The following is a 17,026-nucleotide window of genomic DNA, read 5'->3' as shown; positions in this document are numbered from 1 at the left end:
AAAAAGGTATTAGCCACACGACAGAAGATAAATAAGAAAGATGGGTTAATTTAAATGTAAGAGTTAGCTGGTAACAAGTCTGAGCTATTTACCAAGCATTTTGAATCAATATTAAGGCTCTTTGTGGTAACTTGTGAGTGATTTGTAGGACAAAACTTCTGCCAACATATAAGAGCTAGTGGTAACATAAGGCCTAACATTCATATATATATATTGGTTTTTCAAGACAGGGTTTTTATGGAGTCTGTCTTAGTACTTGCTATGTAGACCAGGCTGGACTTGAACTCACAGAGATTCACCTGCCTCTCCCTTCTGAGTGCTAGGATTAAAGGGGTGCATTCATAATTTATAGTAAGTCTCTGTGTCATGATTTTTGAGCTGGTGCCCCCAAAGCCTGCTATACTGCCTAGAGAACTCACTGACGAAAGAGAGGAAGGTCTCAAATGAGAGTGACTGAGAACTGACAGGGAACATTTGGAGAAAAACCCTAAACTTATTTTAAGAGAAACATAGACAGCAAATGCCTAAAGATAGACAGCACTTTTATAAATAAAAGTGCTCTTATCAGAGTTCATTTAAATATCTTCTAAGTTCAATAAGCACAGATAATAGTGTGTAAACATTTCACCGTGCAGGGCCTTTCTGGCTTTCTTGCTTCAACACCACTTTTACCCAAACCCTTCATAAACAGGACTTTACAAACCAGGACAGAGGAGAAAGGAGCAGGCAAGAGTAGACAAGAAAGCAAAGCCAGCTTTTCTGTTTTGTCGCTGTTGGCACCCTGTGCAGAGCAAGCCAAATTGTAAGTGAGACTGAAATCTGAGACTCCACCATCACATGAGAAACACCAAACAATTACTGGGCAGTAAAAAGTCCTATGCAGATGGAAAAGTAAAATAAGCCTGTTTACACGCCATTTTAAATGTCAAATGATTGTATTACTTTGCTATTTATAAGTTTATTAGTTTTTCCACAACTATATAGCAAATTTTCAATGATGCTAATAATTTATTAGTTCATATTTTACTCTATAAATGTAATATTGGATTTATTTAAATATTTTTTCTGCATTTTATATTTTCAAAAAATAAACTTTCATTAGGATAGAATTCCATACCATCAAAAGTACATACATCTAGTACAGTGCATAAAGTATTAAAGCAATTAGGTCAGACTATGTATACAAATAATTTTGAATTAGATTGATTTAAAAATTGGAAAATGTAGATTAATTCATTCAATGTTATCTTGCTAGTATTTTATTGTGTATAAATAGTGTAACAATTATGCAGCTCTTGAGTTGCTGATCAACTCTCTGAATGTGTTCAAGTCCTTATAGGAAAAAGGTTTTCAGTGTCAAAGTTCTATATACCACACTTTACATTACAAATGTAGCAAATATTATTGTTATTAGTTATTACTATAAATAATAATTATATTGTTATGGTTATATATGATTTATTTCTATTACTCCTATCTCTCCTATATATAACCCATTTAAAATGGTTATGAGTTGAGATTACCACCAGCACCTAGTGTATTTAAATTAATGAGGGGTAATTCTCTTTGGAGATTTGTAACTTTTACTTTGTTAGAAAAATAATTCGATTCCATTGGTCGACCTATCTGTTTTTATGCCAATACCAAGCTGTTTTTATTATTGTAGCTTTATAATAGGGCTTGATGTCAAAGATGGTGATGCCTCCAGAAGTTCCTTTATTGTACAGGATTGTTTTGTCTATCCTGGAGTTTTTGTTTTTCCATATCAAGTTGATTATTGAACTTTCAAGGTCTGTGAAGAATTGTGTTGGGATATTGATGGGGGATTCATTGAATCTATAGATTGCTTTTTGTAGGATTGCCATTTTTATTATGTTTAACCTACCTGTTCAAGAGCATGGTATTGAGGGCTTTAGACCTTCCCCAGAGCAATGTACCTTACCCTCTCTCAGGAGTGGATGGGGGGTTAGGAGGTAGGTAGAAGGAATGGGAGGAGGGGAAGGATTGGGAACTGGGATTGGTATGTCAAATAAAAAAAAGATAGTTTGCTTACTTTACAAAAAGAAAATATTTCTTCAGAAATTTTGGAATATCCTTACAAATGTTATCAATAACAAAAGTAAAATAAGCATGCAGCAAATATGATAGAATATTGGTATTGCCTGATTTACATATGTTGGGCTTTTGGATTTAATGTACTGAATCTTTATATGCTGAATACAAATATTTTATTATACTGCAGTAATATTTAATGTATAATGTCAAGAATAGCCCCAGCTGATCAACTTGGCAGTCAAAAAATGCATTATGAAAGGAATTGCTATGTTGATATCTAAAATCTTTAGTCTTTGTTATGAGTTGAGTTTGTTAAAAGCTGTAAGAACAATTCACTTCTATTACATTATTAGTATGATCATTAGAATTATCAAACTGATGTTAGCGCACATGAAGATGACTCTGAAAATGTTTGCCAGATTTTCTGTTGAAAACAAGAAGCTAGGGGCTGGAGAGATGGCTCAGTGGTTAAGAGCATTGCCTGCTCTTCCAAAGGTCCTGAGTTCAATTCCCAGCAACCACATGGTGGCTCACAACCATCTGTAATGAGGTATGGCGCCCTCTTCTGGCCTTCAGACATACACACAGACAGAATATTGTATACATAATATATATATATATATATATATATATATATATATATATATATATGAAAACAAGAAGCTAGGAATACCAAAATACTCCAAGTTAATTATCCCAGATCTGACTTTCAGCAATCTGATGATTTCACAGTGCAAGTGACTGCAGAGATGTAGGAAGATGTGAGAAAACATGATAAGAAAGTCACCTTTCAAATCAACTCTTTTGGTTTGCTGACTTTCATGGCTATATCCTAGGGCACTAGCATCTCCTGTCTCATGGTGAAAGAACATTAAACTAATTTTTACAATTATGATCCGGGGACAGAAGAATAAGTTGATTTCAGTTATATTTTATTAAGAAAGAAATGTTAAATTTTATAATTTCATATAGCCTATAATAATCTTCAGATATAATAAAATGTTAGACTCTATCAAACATGAAAATTTATTACCTGGGAAAGGTTGCTCTCCAGTGATATTAACAGAAATCAGTAACAAGTCCCGTTTCCTGAGAAACCAAAGTGTTCCTCATGACTTCTCACACTTACACACATTTTTGAAAAAGTCTTGGGAATAAGATTTTTGTCTTAAACACTGGTCTTAAATAACTGGATGTAAAAAGAAATGTGAAGCATCTAGTGCTCTATATTTGACATAAACTTACTTTTTACCCAATTATTATAACATTTTATACTTTGGGGAAGGGTTAACAACATCTGACTTTGTAGATTTTTCCCTATGAAGTTTCAATTCCATGTGTTTTATAGCATTCTACTTTTTTCCACCTTTTTTATTTTTCCATTCAATTATTTACACTTCCTTTTCTCCTCCCAATACCCTCCAGCTCCCCCACACTCCCTCCTCCCTCTCCCACCCTGCTTGAGAGAGGGCAGAGAACCCTGCCCTGTGCGAAGTCCAAGGCCCTCCCCCTACATCCAGGCCTAGGGAGCTGTGCATCCATATAGACTAGGGTCCCAAAAAGCCAGAACATGCCGTAAAAACAAGTCCCAGTGTCTTTATCAATGGCTTCTCAGTCAGCCCCCATTGTCAGCCACAATCAGAGAGTCCGGTTTGATCACATGCTCATTCAGACCCAGTCCAGCTGGATTTGATGAGCTCTCATTAGCTCAGGCACACTGCCTCATTTGGTGGACCAGCCCTCGTGGTCCTGACTTCATTGCTCATCTTCTCCCTCCCTCTGCCTTTCAACTGGACCTTGGGAGCCCATTCCGTTCCTCTGATGAGGGTCTCTGTCTCTATCTTCATCTGTTGCCGCACTAAGATTCTATGGTGATTTTCGAGATAATCATCAGCATGATAGTGGGGCAAGGACCATTCAGGTACCCTCTCCTCTGCTGTCTAAGGACCTAGCTGGGGACATCCCCGTGGACAACTGGGATCCCCTCTAGAGTCAAGTCTCTTGCCAACCCTAAAATGGATCCCTTAATGTAGATATCTTCTTCCCTGCTCCTATATCTGCCCTTCCTCCATCTTCACCCTCCCACTCCCCCAAGCTGTTGCCAGTCCTTCCCTTCTTCCTTCCCTCTCCCCTTCTCCCCCCACCTCACACCCACCCCTGCCCCCACCCCCATGCTCAGAACTTTTGCCCTGCGATCTTGTTTGCTTCCAATTTCCAGGAGGATCTATATATGTTTTTCTTTGGGTTCACCTTGTTATTTGGCTTCTCTGGGCTTGTGAACTATGGGCTTAATGACCTTGGTATATGTCTAGAGTCCACAAATGAGTGAGTACATACCATATTCATCTTTTTTGGTCTTGGTTATCTCACTCAGGAAAGTGTTTTCTAATTCTATCCATTTGCATGCAAAATTCAAGATGTCATTGTTTTTTACCACTGAGTAGTACTCTAATGTGTATATATTCCACATTTTCGTTATCCATTCTTCCATTGAGGGGCATCTAGGTTGTTTCCAGGTTCTGGCTATTACAAATAATGGCGTTCTACTTTTAGAATTATAAATTACCATGAATAACCACTGAAATAACATGACAAATATAATACCTAATAATAATGAATATAGCATGTAAACAATACATTAAATATATAAGCAAAATATTAGAGCATTGGAAATTTTTCATTAAATTATTAGATATTTGCTTTGTTGCTGTATATAACATGGTTTTCAACAGAAAATAAGAAAAAATGGTTGTAAAACAAATGTGTAATATGAAAGTGATTTTAATTTATTAAAGGAAACAAGAGATGACATAGTTTTGAAATATTTATCCAGTTCACTCTGAAATTGTTGCTGTGCAAACTGCAAATTGTTTTCCTGTGAAAAACCAGTTTAGGCTAAACTACTCAATAATGTAAACAGTTTTTCTTTGTTTAAATTACATTGATGTATTAATGACTCAAAAAGCATTAATAAATATATAACTTAAAGCAATCAGAAGTCATTTCTTGTTAATCTTAGAAGTGGTTTATATTAAGTAAAAAATAGACATGATTATTTCAACTAGTTCTTTTAACACTCAGGCATGTATGTATGCTTCCCAGCTCTGTCTAAGAAAAACCACTAATACATATAAAAGAAGCAGGTTATTAAGAAAAGATACAGCCTGTTTGTATGAAGGAGTGAGAGTTGCATAGATTTCAATGAATTCCAAAAGCTCACAACTTTTTAGCATGCACATAGCTTGTAGTACACGAGTGAAAACTGAGAGATAATCTAGGTGTTAATTCTCCTAGCCTAAAGATTCTTCTTTTAGTTTTTTGAGGTTTATTTCTGAAAATATCTGTATGTATTTATGTGTGTGTATCTCTGTGTGTGTCTGTGTGAGTGTGTACCATGTGTATGTGGGTGATGGTGGGACCAGAAGAGGATGGTGGTTTCCCTGGAGCTGGAAGTACAGGTAGTTAAGAATGCCCTGCATCTACACCAGGAACCAAACTCAAGTTAATTCTAAGAATGAAAAGTGCTTTGCACCACTTGATCACCCTCTCTCCAGCTTAAGGCCCTACTTTGTCATGTATTGTATTTGATATGAATATCATGTGAGTATGGCTTAATGGAGGACCTTGACTCTAAAAGTTTCAACTAACTTTAGGAATTCTAATGGATCTTTGACACTTTTAACTAAAACCAAGTGTGATCCCCTAACAAGAAGCACACTTCAAGTATAACCCCAGTCTCCCATATTAAAACTGGTTCATGATTTCCTTTCACTCCTTGAATGAACTGTTTGCCTTCACTTTTTCTTAGAGCCATCTCTGCCACAACAAAATATGTTCCCATCTCCACTTTTCCTAGCACAACTTAGTGTAATATTTTGGTTCTATCTCTTCTGAGTTATTGTTACAAATTACCAATCTGGTTTCTTTATTTTCAGCACTTAACAGAAAACTTGTTATTAGTTACTGGGATAGCTATCAGATAATAACAGCAAAGAAACTAAAAGAACTTTTCTTCATGACTGAAGGACACTTTTATTTGGTGTAGTATTTTAGGCTGGCAGTTTTAGATTTTATTTTAGAGTGTTCCTCTTCTGTTTTCTGCACTGACAAAAGGTCAAAAGTTGATATTTTTGCACTGTCTCATACTGTGGGTTTTTCAATAACTATGTTTATGATTCACTGTAGTTTTTCAATTCCTTTGCTGTGCCTCCATGTAATCTTCACCATGTTTATTGCTTGGGTTTCATTGAGCTTTCCCTACCTGTGGATGAAATTGATATAGACAGTTGTCAAAATCACTTTCTTCTTTCCCTCTCCACCCTTTGACCTATGATCCAGCTTGAGATTATTTTCATATATGGAGAGAAATGAGTTGTAATCCTCTGTATAAAAAATTGAAGTTTTCCAATCACTATTTATTGAAGAGACTGTCTTTTCAAATGTTTTTGAAATGTTTGTTAAGTATCAATTGGTTGAGAAAACATGAGACTGTCCCTGAGAACTCTTTTTTTTAACTGAATTAAGCATCCTGACCATTTTTTCCCCTCCCTTCATTCCTCCCAGCTCCCCTTCCATCAACTCCCATCACCCACACCTCTTCACCACAAATCTACTCTCCCTCCATCTCCTTCCAAAAAATAGCAGGCCTCCAAGAAACAAAAAAAAAAAAAAACAAGCAGACAAAAGATAATAGAATAAAACAAGGCAAAAGCCCTCACACTGAAGCTGTATGAGGCAACTCAACAATAGGAAAAGTGTTCAAAGAGCAGGCAAGATAGTTAGAGAAACACTCGCATAGTTAGGAGTACAACAAAATTAACAGCTACAACATATCCACAGAGGACCTGGTACAAACCCATAAAGACTTCTGTCTCTGAGCCCATATGTGCCTGACTTAGTTGATTCAGCAGACCCTTATTCTCCTGGTATCCTCCATCTTTACTTACTCCTATAATCTTTCTGCTCCCCTCTCTCTCACACACATTCCCTCTTAGAAGGATTCTAACTGCAAGGAAAGTGTCACAATGGAGACTTGCAATTTCCACTTTCTCTCCATAAAAATGTCTGTCTGTGAGTCTCTATATCAACTCCTATTTGCTGCCAGAGGAGGCCTCTTTGATGAAGACTGGACAAGGCACCAGTATATGAGCATGGCAGAATATTACCAGGAATCACTTCATTGATTCTTTTTTTTTTCCCATTTGACAGCCATGTTTGATTCTACTCTAGGTCTTTGCACTCTCCTGTCTATGGCTCCTGGCCATTGGGCGTGATCTCCCTCTCATGGCCTGGGCCTCAAGTTAACTCAAACATTGATTGTCAACTCCCACAAGTTCTTCAGCATGATTGTGCTAATACATCTGGCAGATAGGACAGATGGATGGTCAAAGACTTTGTGGCTATGTTGGTGCCCACGTTTCTCTTTTGGTAGCCTGCAGAGTTCCTTTATGCATCAAAGAGACTAGAACTTAGGAGTGAAGGCTCCAAGGCAACACCAGCTCTACCTCTCAATGTTCAGTGAGCTGTGTGCATGTTATTCTTGGGAATATGATCAAACTGTCACTTTGTAGGGAGCAACGCTCTGTCCTAGCATGAGCCTCGGTTGTTTACGGATTCCATTGGATACCCTCGGCCAGCAACTCAAATGAATACAACCCAGTCCTGCCACTGGAAGATTTGCCTAGCTACAAGTAGTGGCTTTTGAGACTCCTTTTCCCTCTAATTCTAGAAGGGCTAACTAGAATCACCCTCGTAGATTCCAGAAAATTTTCATTGCATTAGATGTCTACACTGCTTCCAAATGACGCCAAATTCAAGCCGTTTCTCCCTGTACTCTCTCCCTCCATCCCATCTCCACTACACACTAGATTGTTGGGAACGTTTGGAGTCCTGGCCTCCAGCTGCTCTTCCCCGCTAATGACCTTTTCTTGCCCTTCTGATTTGACTTCTGAAAGTTGTGTCAAGGTTGTTTCCAAACTCTGCTTTGTGAGCAGGTACTGCCCTGACCTTGATTGAGGATCAGGCAATGAGGTTTTTACCTGTTGGCCCACCTGACTTGTTAAGTATAAAAATCTCCGTGGCTGTTCAATAAATGGCTTCTTTTACCAGCAACTAGAGAGGTGTATGCGTGCTTAATCCTGACGTCCTTCGCTTGGTTTCTGTTCCAGGCCGTGAAGGTGAGGCACTAGATCACTCCTCCTCCTGGCTACCTCACCACATTCTACTCACAAAATCTCTTCTATTTCCCCTACCATGCAGGCATTTCTAGATACCTACTCTTTGCCTAACCTCTCTGAGTCTACAGAGTACAGCTTGGTTATTATTTGTTTAACACCTAATAAACACTTATAAATGAATACATAACCATATTTGTGTTTCTGAGTCTTGGTTTTTTTTCACTGAGGATGTTTATTTTCTAGTTCCATCCTTTAGCCTGAAAATTCCATGATGTCATTTTTTTTTAACAGTTAAGCAATATTCTATTGTGTAAATTACCAACTTTTGTTAATTCATTCTTCAGTTGAGGGACAACTAGGTTGTTTCAAATTTTAAACTATTATGAATAAAGCCTCAATAAACACAGTTGAGCAAGGGTTCTTGGGGTAATATGGAGTATCCTTTTGGTATATGCCTAAGTTGGTACAACTGCATCATAAACAAGATTGATTTACACTTTTTTTAGGAACTGCCATATTGATTTCAACAGTGGTTGTACAAGTTTGCACTCCCACCAGCAATGGAGGAATTTTCCCTTTGCTCCACATCCTCACCAGCATCAGCTGTCACTTGTGCTATTGATCTTAGCTATTCTGATACGTTTGAGATGGAATCAGTGTAATTTTCATTTGTATTTCCCTGATGGCTAAGGATGTTGAATGAATATTATTTTATTTTTCAGCAATTTGAGATTCCTCTATTGAAAATTCTCTGATTATATCTGTATCCCAATTTTTAATTAGATTATTTGGGGTTCTTTGATATCTAATTTTTAAAATACTTTTTATATTTTGGATATTAGTTCTCTATTAGATGTGGAGTTGATAAAACCTTTTCCCACTCTATAAGCTGTCACTTTGTTCAGCTGATGGTATCTGTTACCTTTTTAGTTTCATGAGGTTCCATTTATTAATTGTTGATTTTAGGGCCAGCACTGTGGATGCTCTGTTCTGCCCGAAAGTAATCTCCTGTGCCAATGACTTGCTTTATGTTCAGGGTGATAAATATGGATCTATTTGCATTCTTCTACAGGCATATAACCAGATTTCTAGAATCATTTATTGAAGATGCTGTCTTTTTTTTTTCACTATGTACCTCAGGTTTCCTCTTTAAAATTTACTTTATTTTAAAAGAAAACAAAGTCTCTTTTCTCATTTTGCATACCAATACCAGTTCCCACTCCCTCCCCTCCTCCCATTCCCTCCACTAACCACCCTACTCCATGACCCATCCACTCCTAAGAGATAGTGAGGCACATTACTTTGGGGAAGGTCCAAGGCCCTCCCTACTATATCTAGACTGAGCAAGTTATCCTTCCAAAGATAATAGGTTCCCCAAAAGCCAGGACAAGCAGTAGGGATAAATCCTGGCGCCACTGCCAGTGGTCCGGCAGTCTGCCCTAGCCATACAACTGTCACTTACATTCAGAGGATCTAGTTTGAACCTAGATTGGCTCCTTCCCTGTCCAGCTAGAGTTGGTGGGCTGCCATTAGCTCAGGTAAACTGTTTCAGTGGATGTCCCTATGACGGTTTTGACTTCTTTGCTCATATTTTTACTTCTCCCCCTCTTCAACAGGACTATGGGAGCTTAGCACAGTGCTCCACTGCTGGTCTCTGCCTCTGTTTCCATCAGTTCCTGAATGAAAGTTCTATGGTGACATTTAAGATATTCATCAGTCTGACTACAGGGCAAGGCAAGTTTGGCACCCTCTCTTCTATTGCTTAGGGTCTTTGCTGGGGTCATCCTTGTGAATTCCTGGGAACTTCTCTAGTGCTAGGTTTCTTGCTAGCCTCATAATAGCTCCTTCAATCAAAATATCTCTTTCCTTCCTCCATCTCATCTATCCTATTCCCTCAAGTTCTCTTCCCGCCTCCCCTCATCCCTACCTCTTCTCCTTCTTCGCTCCCTTCTTCCCTAAATCCCATGTTACAAATTTTGTTAGGCTATCTTGTCTATTTCCCATTTCCAGGTAGATCTATACATGTATTTTTTTTTTTATTTTTTAGGATTCACCTTGTTATTTAACTTCTCTAGGATCATAAACTATAGGCATTTACACATTAGAGTACTACTCAGCGGTTAAAAAAAATGGCATTTTGAAATTTGCATGCAAATGGATAAATGGATGGAATTAGAAGAAAACATCCTGAGTGAGGTAACTGAGACCCAGAAAGATAAACATGATATGTACTCACTTATAAGCAGATACTAGCTGTAAAGGAAATGATACTTCTTGCTTTGTTGTGATAGGCAGGCTGCTAGTTTGTTTCTGGCTGCTCAGCCCCAAAATAATGACACAGAAACTATAGTATTTAAAACACTGCTTGGCCCATTCTTATTTGCTAATTTTTACCTCTTAATTTAACCCATCTCCATTAATTTGTGCATTCCCACAAGGTTGTAGTCTACCAGCAAAGTTTCAGTTTGTCTATCTCTGGTGGCGGCTCCATGGCTTCTCCTTGACTCTGCCTCCTTTCTTCCAGCATTCAGTTTAGTTTTCCCTGCCTATCTACCCCATCGGGCTAAATGGGTTTCTTTATTAACCAATGATATTCACAGCATACAGTGAGGAATCCCACATCACCTCGCCTTTTCTGTTTAAATAAAAAAGATAGTATTAATTTTAACACAGTAAAATTGCAAATAACAAGGCAGGTATCAAGCAATAATATGTTACAATATTTATTTCTACTTTATCTTTTATCATAACTAAGAAAAACTATAAATTCTTCAACTCCATTAATGACTCCAGAAGGATATAATATTATCTAAGTAAATAATAAATTATTATAAGCAACTTTCAAAACTCTAGAATTGACAGAGACATCATCTCACTGCCTGGACAGTCACCCAAAGTTCTTTTTTATCATTGGGACATCCATCTTCAGCCTATAGGCCCTTAGTATCCATCATACTTTACCACAAAGCAGGAATTTTCAAAGACAGTTCTGCCTATAATGTCAGTTTGTCAGTCCTTTTCTTCTGTGTCCTGCAGAATATCTTGCAGGCTCTTTCATGAAGCAGAAACCCTTAAAGATGGTCTCACCTTGAAGCAAGTTCAACAGTCATTTCTCTGTGAGTCCTGCATGTTCTGTTTAAATAGCATGCCATCAAGCAGTCCAGGTAAGAGTAGTGTCTTTTCCAAATGGCTAATAAACTCCATGAGGAGCCTCTTCAGTTTCCATCTTCCTCTTGAAATAATTGGTGCTTCCAGGAGCAGATGTGTCTCACTGTCATGAAAAGTCCTAACTTCTTAAAACATTTAAATTCCATATTCCATATGTCTTTTAAAAGTTTGAAGAATACCTATCAAATTGAAATATATCTCTATATATCTAGAAAACCAAACTAATATCACTAGAAGTTTGACTATTAGAGATGATTAACTATTAACCTGTATTTCTTAATTATACATTACATTTTTAAATGATCTGCATACACAATATCTTAATCAAGAGCAGAAATAAACATTGCTTTTTTAGCAAATGTAGAGGGCAGGAGGGTGTAGTACTCACAGAGCAATACTAAGAGGAACAGAATGTCAGTTATTCATCTCCTCAGTGGAAGATATAAAATCAAATTCCTCTGTTCCATCCTGAAAGCTGAGAGTAGAAGTTGTTAATGACCTGGTAATCTTTTCTGTTCTTTCTAGAGACAAACCTCAATCTAATTTCCAGAATAACTATTCCAGAAACTTCCCTCACTAGACCTTTACCCATTCTTAAAGGAGATGTCACTTATACTTTATAGTTTGATAACTTCTCTGCTATTGGACAGAGACCACATTGGACTTTTAGCTACAAAAGTCACTCTCATGGTCACAAGTACTTTTTAAGAGTTTCTATGTAGTCATACCTTAGAACTTATTAAACTGGAAATTGGACTGATTATGGTAATTATTGAGGCCTTGAGACCCTTTTCCAGATTTTATTGTATATGCCTCCAATTAACAGCCTGGTATTCTAATTCTTATCTTTTTGCAGATCATTGCATGCGTTTACACTTTCAGGGTTCTTCTCAATCAAAACTCAGGTGTCCGTAGGTCTTCAATTTAGTTCTGTGTCTTAATTCCATTCACCAAAATGTCTGCTTTATGTCAGTACCATACAATTTATATTACTGCAGCTTTTCAATATAATTTAAAATCAGGAATGGTGAGACTTCTAACAGTACTTTTTTTGGTACAGGTTATTTTCGCTGTCCTAGATTTCTTTTCCCATAAGAAGCTGACAATTATCCTTTCAAGGACTATAAAGAATTGCTTTGAAGTTTAGATGGAGACTTCACTGAATCTTATTTTTATTAATAATTTTTTAATACAAACTTTTCTCATTTTACACAACCATCACCATTCCCACTACCTTACCTCTTCCTGCTTTCCCCACCTTTATTCCTGTTACTCTTAGACTTGGTCTTTTCATAGTTTCCTATATTGCCTGTATGTATGAGTCAGAAAATATTTAGATTTAACACTTTTTCTGACAGATGTATCCATTTCTTCTTTCATGTCTTCAATGCCTGAGATTCTTGCTTCAATTCCTTGTATTCTGTTGCTTAATCTAGCCTCTGTAGCTCCTGTTGACATTTCCAAATTTTTCATTTTTCAAATTCCCTTTTTGCAATTTTGTTGTTTAATTGTTTCTACTTCAATGTTCTTGTCTTAATCAATTTTATTAATTTCCTTATATTGTTTGTTTTTTCTGAAGTTTTAAAAGAATTTTACTTCTTTAAGGGATTCAGTTCCTCCAATTGTTCATATTTTCCTTGATTTCTTCAATTTATTTATTTCTTTAAGAACCTCTGTTATTTTTGTATAGTTGTATTTTTAGGCATTTTTATTGTGCTTTAGTTATATTGAAATATTCATGGCATGCTATGGTAGAATAACTGAGCTCTAGTGGAGACATATTGACCAAGCTGTTACTGATTGTATTCTTAGGATAGCATCTAGGCATCTGGGCTTGGGGTGATTATAACTCGAGATACTGACTTCTGGTTTTGTCTTTGTTGGGTAGTTGTTTTGTTCTTTGGTTTCTATTTCCTCTCTGGATCAGTTGCAGTGTTTGAGAGGTCACTGAGAAAGTGTATCTAGGGGAACAAAGAGAGTGGAGGAGGTCTCTTGGCAATCTACCTAGTTTTATTGCCAGCTTAACCTGTGATTGAGCATCAGGCATCTGCTTGAGTTGGGAACTGGGATACAATGAAGAGTGGGGACAAGAGGTTAGGAGGGGATGATCTGTGGGATCCACAGGGGATGTGGGCAGATAGGAAAGGGGGGCTGCAACTGGGGTTCTGTTGCAGCACAATGGAGAAGCTTAAGGCATTGGGTCTAGGGGAACAGAATGAATGGAGAAGGTCTGTAAGCTACCTCTTTTATTGGTCTCTGTGCCATATTTATTCAAATACTATGTTATATTGCTGTATTTATATTACATTTCAAAGCCAGGTACTCTAAAATTTCCCAGAATCACTTTCCTCTATAGTAAAGATTGTCAGAATCTCTTCTCCAGCAGTTGTTCACTTCTCTTATAAAGCTGGGGAAGAGATATTGAGGATCCTCTTAGTTCTTGTTCTCTCAGACATGTGACATTTTGTTTACGTTTTGAGTCTTCGACACTCCTTTCCCTCCATATGAAATGTTTCAGTTGGAAGGAACCTGCCATTTAGCATAAACGCTACATGTTATGTTCATGAGTAGCCAGAAGAGAAGAGCTCATAACCTTGAAACACAATCTAACAATGAAGTGATGGAAATACAATTTCTCGGCTTTCTTGTGATCCATGCCATATGTTGAAATACTACGGGATGCCACAAATATATGTTTAATTTTTAAGCATTAACCAAGATTAAAACCAGAAATAGCAAATTAGAAATACGATGGAAAACCGCATGTAAAAAATTTAGTAGCTTAAGATATAATGAGCACATTAGTTGAAAGACATGTAACTAAATATGACTCACCCTAGTAGCTTGGTTGTTAAAAACATTCCTGCAGAGAACATCATAGTGAATTTGGCTTTGCTGAAGAGTTTTTAATACATTCTAGATGAAATACTATCAAATTCCAGGAAATTATAGGTAAAACTTGGCCTTCAAATTTACGTACAGGGCTCAGATTATTCTGACACTGAAACCAGACGAAATTTTAATAAGAAAAGAGTGCAGATCTAGGATGGAGTGTAACACTAGGTAGCATGAATGAAAATAATTTTTTATAATGTTTCTAATACTTCAGAAGATCCATGACATTCCTGAAATCCAACATGGTATCAAACAGATAAAGCAAGAGCAAATAAAGGTCTTAGTCTACAGTGCAACAGTAATTTAAACATTCAAAAAATGCTAAGAAAGATTCAGCAAATAAGCATGTGGAGAAAGTAATTACATTATTGTCTCAATGCCAATTGAATAAGGCATTTTACTAAGTCCAATATTTTTTTACAAAAATATTTTTCTTCGCATGTATATGTGTGTTTGCATGCATGTATGTGTGACTACTCACATGCATGTGGCGACACATGTGTGTATATAAGCAGAGGACTGAGATTGACAGAAAGACCATTACCACATGGGCTAGCATTCTAGACAGTTTACTCTAGGAACACTCTGTGTTTACTTTGCAAGTGTTCTCACCTAGCATGTGGGTTTTTGGGACTGGAACTCCAATTCTCTTTCTTGCACGACAAGCACTTTAACTACTGAGCAATCTACACTTCCTCAATACTTATTCTTTTTATTGTTGTTGAAAATTATATGTACAAAGTGTGTGTGTGTGTGTGTGTGTGTGTGCGTGCAATTGCCAATGGAGGACATACAAGAGTGTTGGATTCCTTAGAATTGGAGTCATAAGTGGCCATGATCTAACCAATATGAGTGCTAGGAACCAAACATGAGCTCTCTTATCAGCTGATCCATCTCTCCATTCCAACTAAGTTTTCTTTTTTTCAACACTATAAATGGATCAAAAATCTTCAAACTGGAAAAAGCACTCAAAATACTAGGACTGACACACTTAAATACTGTCTACATTTCCCCATAAAGTCTGAAGCAAGTTTAAAATGTTGTTTTTTGTCATTTAATTGCTGCATTAAGAAAATAAAAAAATAAAACAAATGCAGAGATCAAACATACTTTTTTATCTGGCTGCAACTTTATTTCTTTATTGTTTTTTAGGGTAAGGAGAATCAATGCCTGTGCTAGGATTGCAGGTTGAAAAGGGTTTTAATTCAGCGCTCATATTATTTGAGTTTTAACATTTCCCGTACTTTCATATTTTCAAAAGTGTAATATGTTTTATTTTGATTAATACAATGTCTTCTTAGTGGAGACTTGCTGGTAACAACTTCTTTTCCTTTTTGTATTTCTGACTCATATTTCTCAATTTTAATACCTAAAAACTGTTTTGCTGCTGGTAACATGTATATCTAGAGTTTTTGTATTCAAAGACAAAGAAAACAAGTCCCTGTATGTAATTTAGCCAATCTTAACTATGAAAATGCCATGCTGACTGTTTCTCTTTTAAATATTCCTTTTACACCCCCACATTTCATTATATAATTCAGCGTAATATGTCTATGTACAGTTTATTCTGGGTAATCATAATTTTTCAATTTCATATTTTAGAATTTCTAAAAATTTGTGCTTTATTATCTATCACAACAAGGTAGAACATGGTCAGAATATTTCCAAATATGATATTACTCTTAATCTTTTACTTTTATTCTAATGTCACTGTATTAATGCATCATGTTGACTTTATATCATATGTATTGCTTGTGTTAATTCTCGCATTTTATATATAATATGCAAATATACATATATATACATACATGCATACATACATACACACACATATAGAGAAACCCTGCCTTGAAACCAATATATATTTATTTATATTTATATTTATATTTGGTTCAAGACAGAGTTTCTCTTTGGAGCCTATCCTGGAACTAGTTCTTGTAGACTATGTTGGCATCAAACTTACATAGACCCACCTGCCTGTACCTTCCAAGTGCTGGGATTAAAGTGCACCACGACTGACTGGCTTATATCATATATATATATGTATATATATATATATATACATATATATATATAATTTTAACATGTACTTCTGTTTATGCTCTGTCTCCTTCCTATTAGTCTTATATTTTGTTCTGTCCTGTTCCTATTCATCTTACTATTTTCTTAAGCACATCACTCTAGAAGTCTGGCATGAATTGTGTCTATGTTGATTTGAGCTCTTACTAGACTATCAATATGTTCTTTATATATCCATTGTCATGCGAAGGACTCCATTTTCTCAATTATTTTTGTTTTTTAGTTATACTTCTTTTTCTTTAATTTTTTCATAAGCCTTTTCTATCACAACTCTCATAATGCAGATGAAAATAATAGATATAATTTAGACCTAATATATTTTCATTTTGCAAGATCAATTTTGTATTTTCAAAAAACTAATAACTAGCTAGCATATTCACTAACAATCCTAGATTATGTTAATATTAGTCTCTGAAATGGTCAGTCTATACCCAATTTATCGTTAGTCTTGTTAACTAGCACTTTGGAAGCATAATCCACAGGAGAAGGAGGTGACTAACAATGGCCACCAAGTGTCAGTGAACCTTGGGCTTTAAAATTGCCTTTCAGTTCATAAGTGGGTGCATTTTTCCATTTTTCTGGACCCCACAATAAGACTGCAATTTTAAGGTTCTTTACGTCTTTAAGACTTCAAGTGTAAGGTTCTCCCTCTT

This window comes from Chionomys nivalis, chromosome 20 (assembly GCF_950005125.1).
Source record: "Chionomys nivalis chromosome 20, mChiNiv1.1, whole genome shotgun sequence".
NCBI classification, from domain to species: domain Eukaryota; kingdom Metazoa; phylum Chordata; class Mammalia; order Rodentia; family Cricetidae; genus Chionomys; species Chionomys nivalis.
This window is presented reverse-complemented; position numbering follows the sequence as displayed.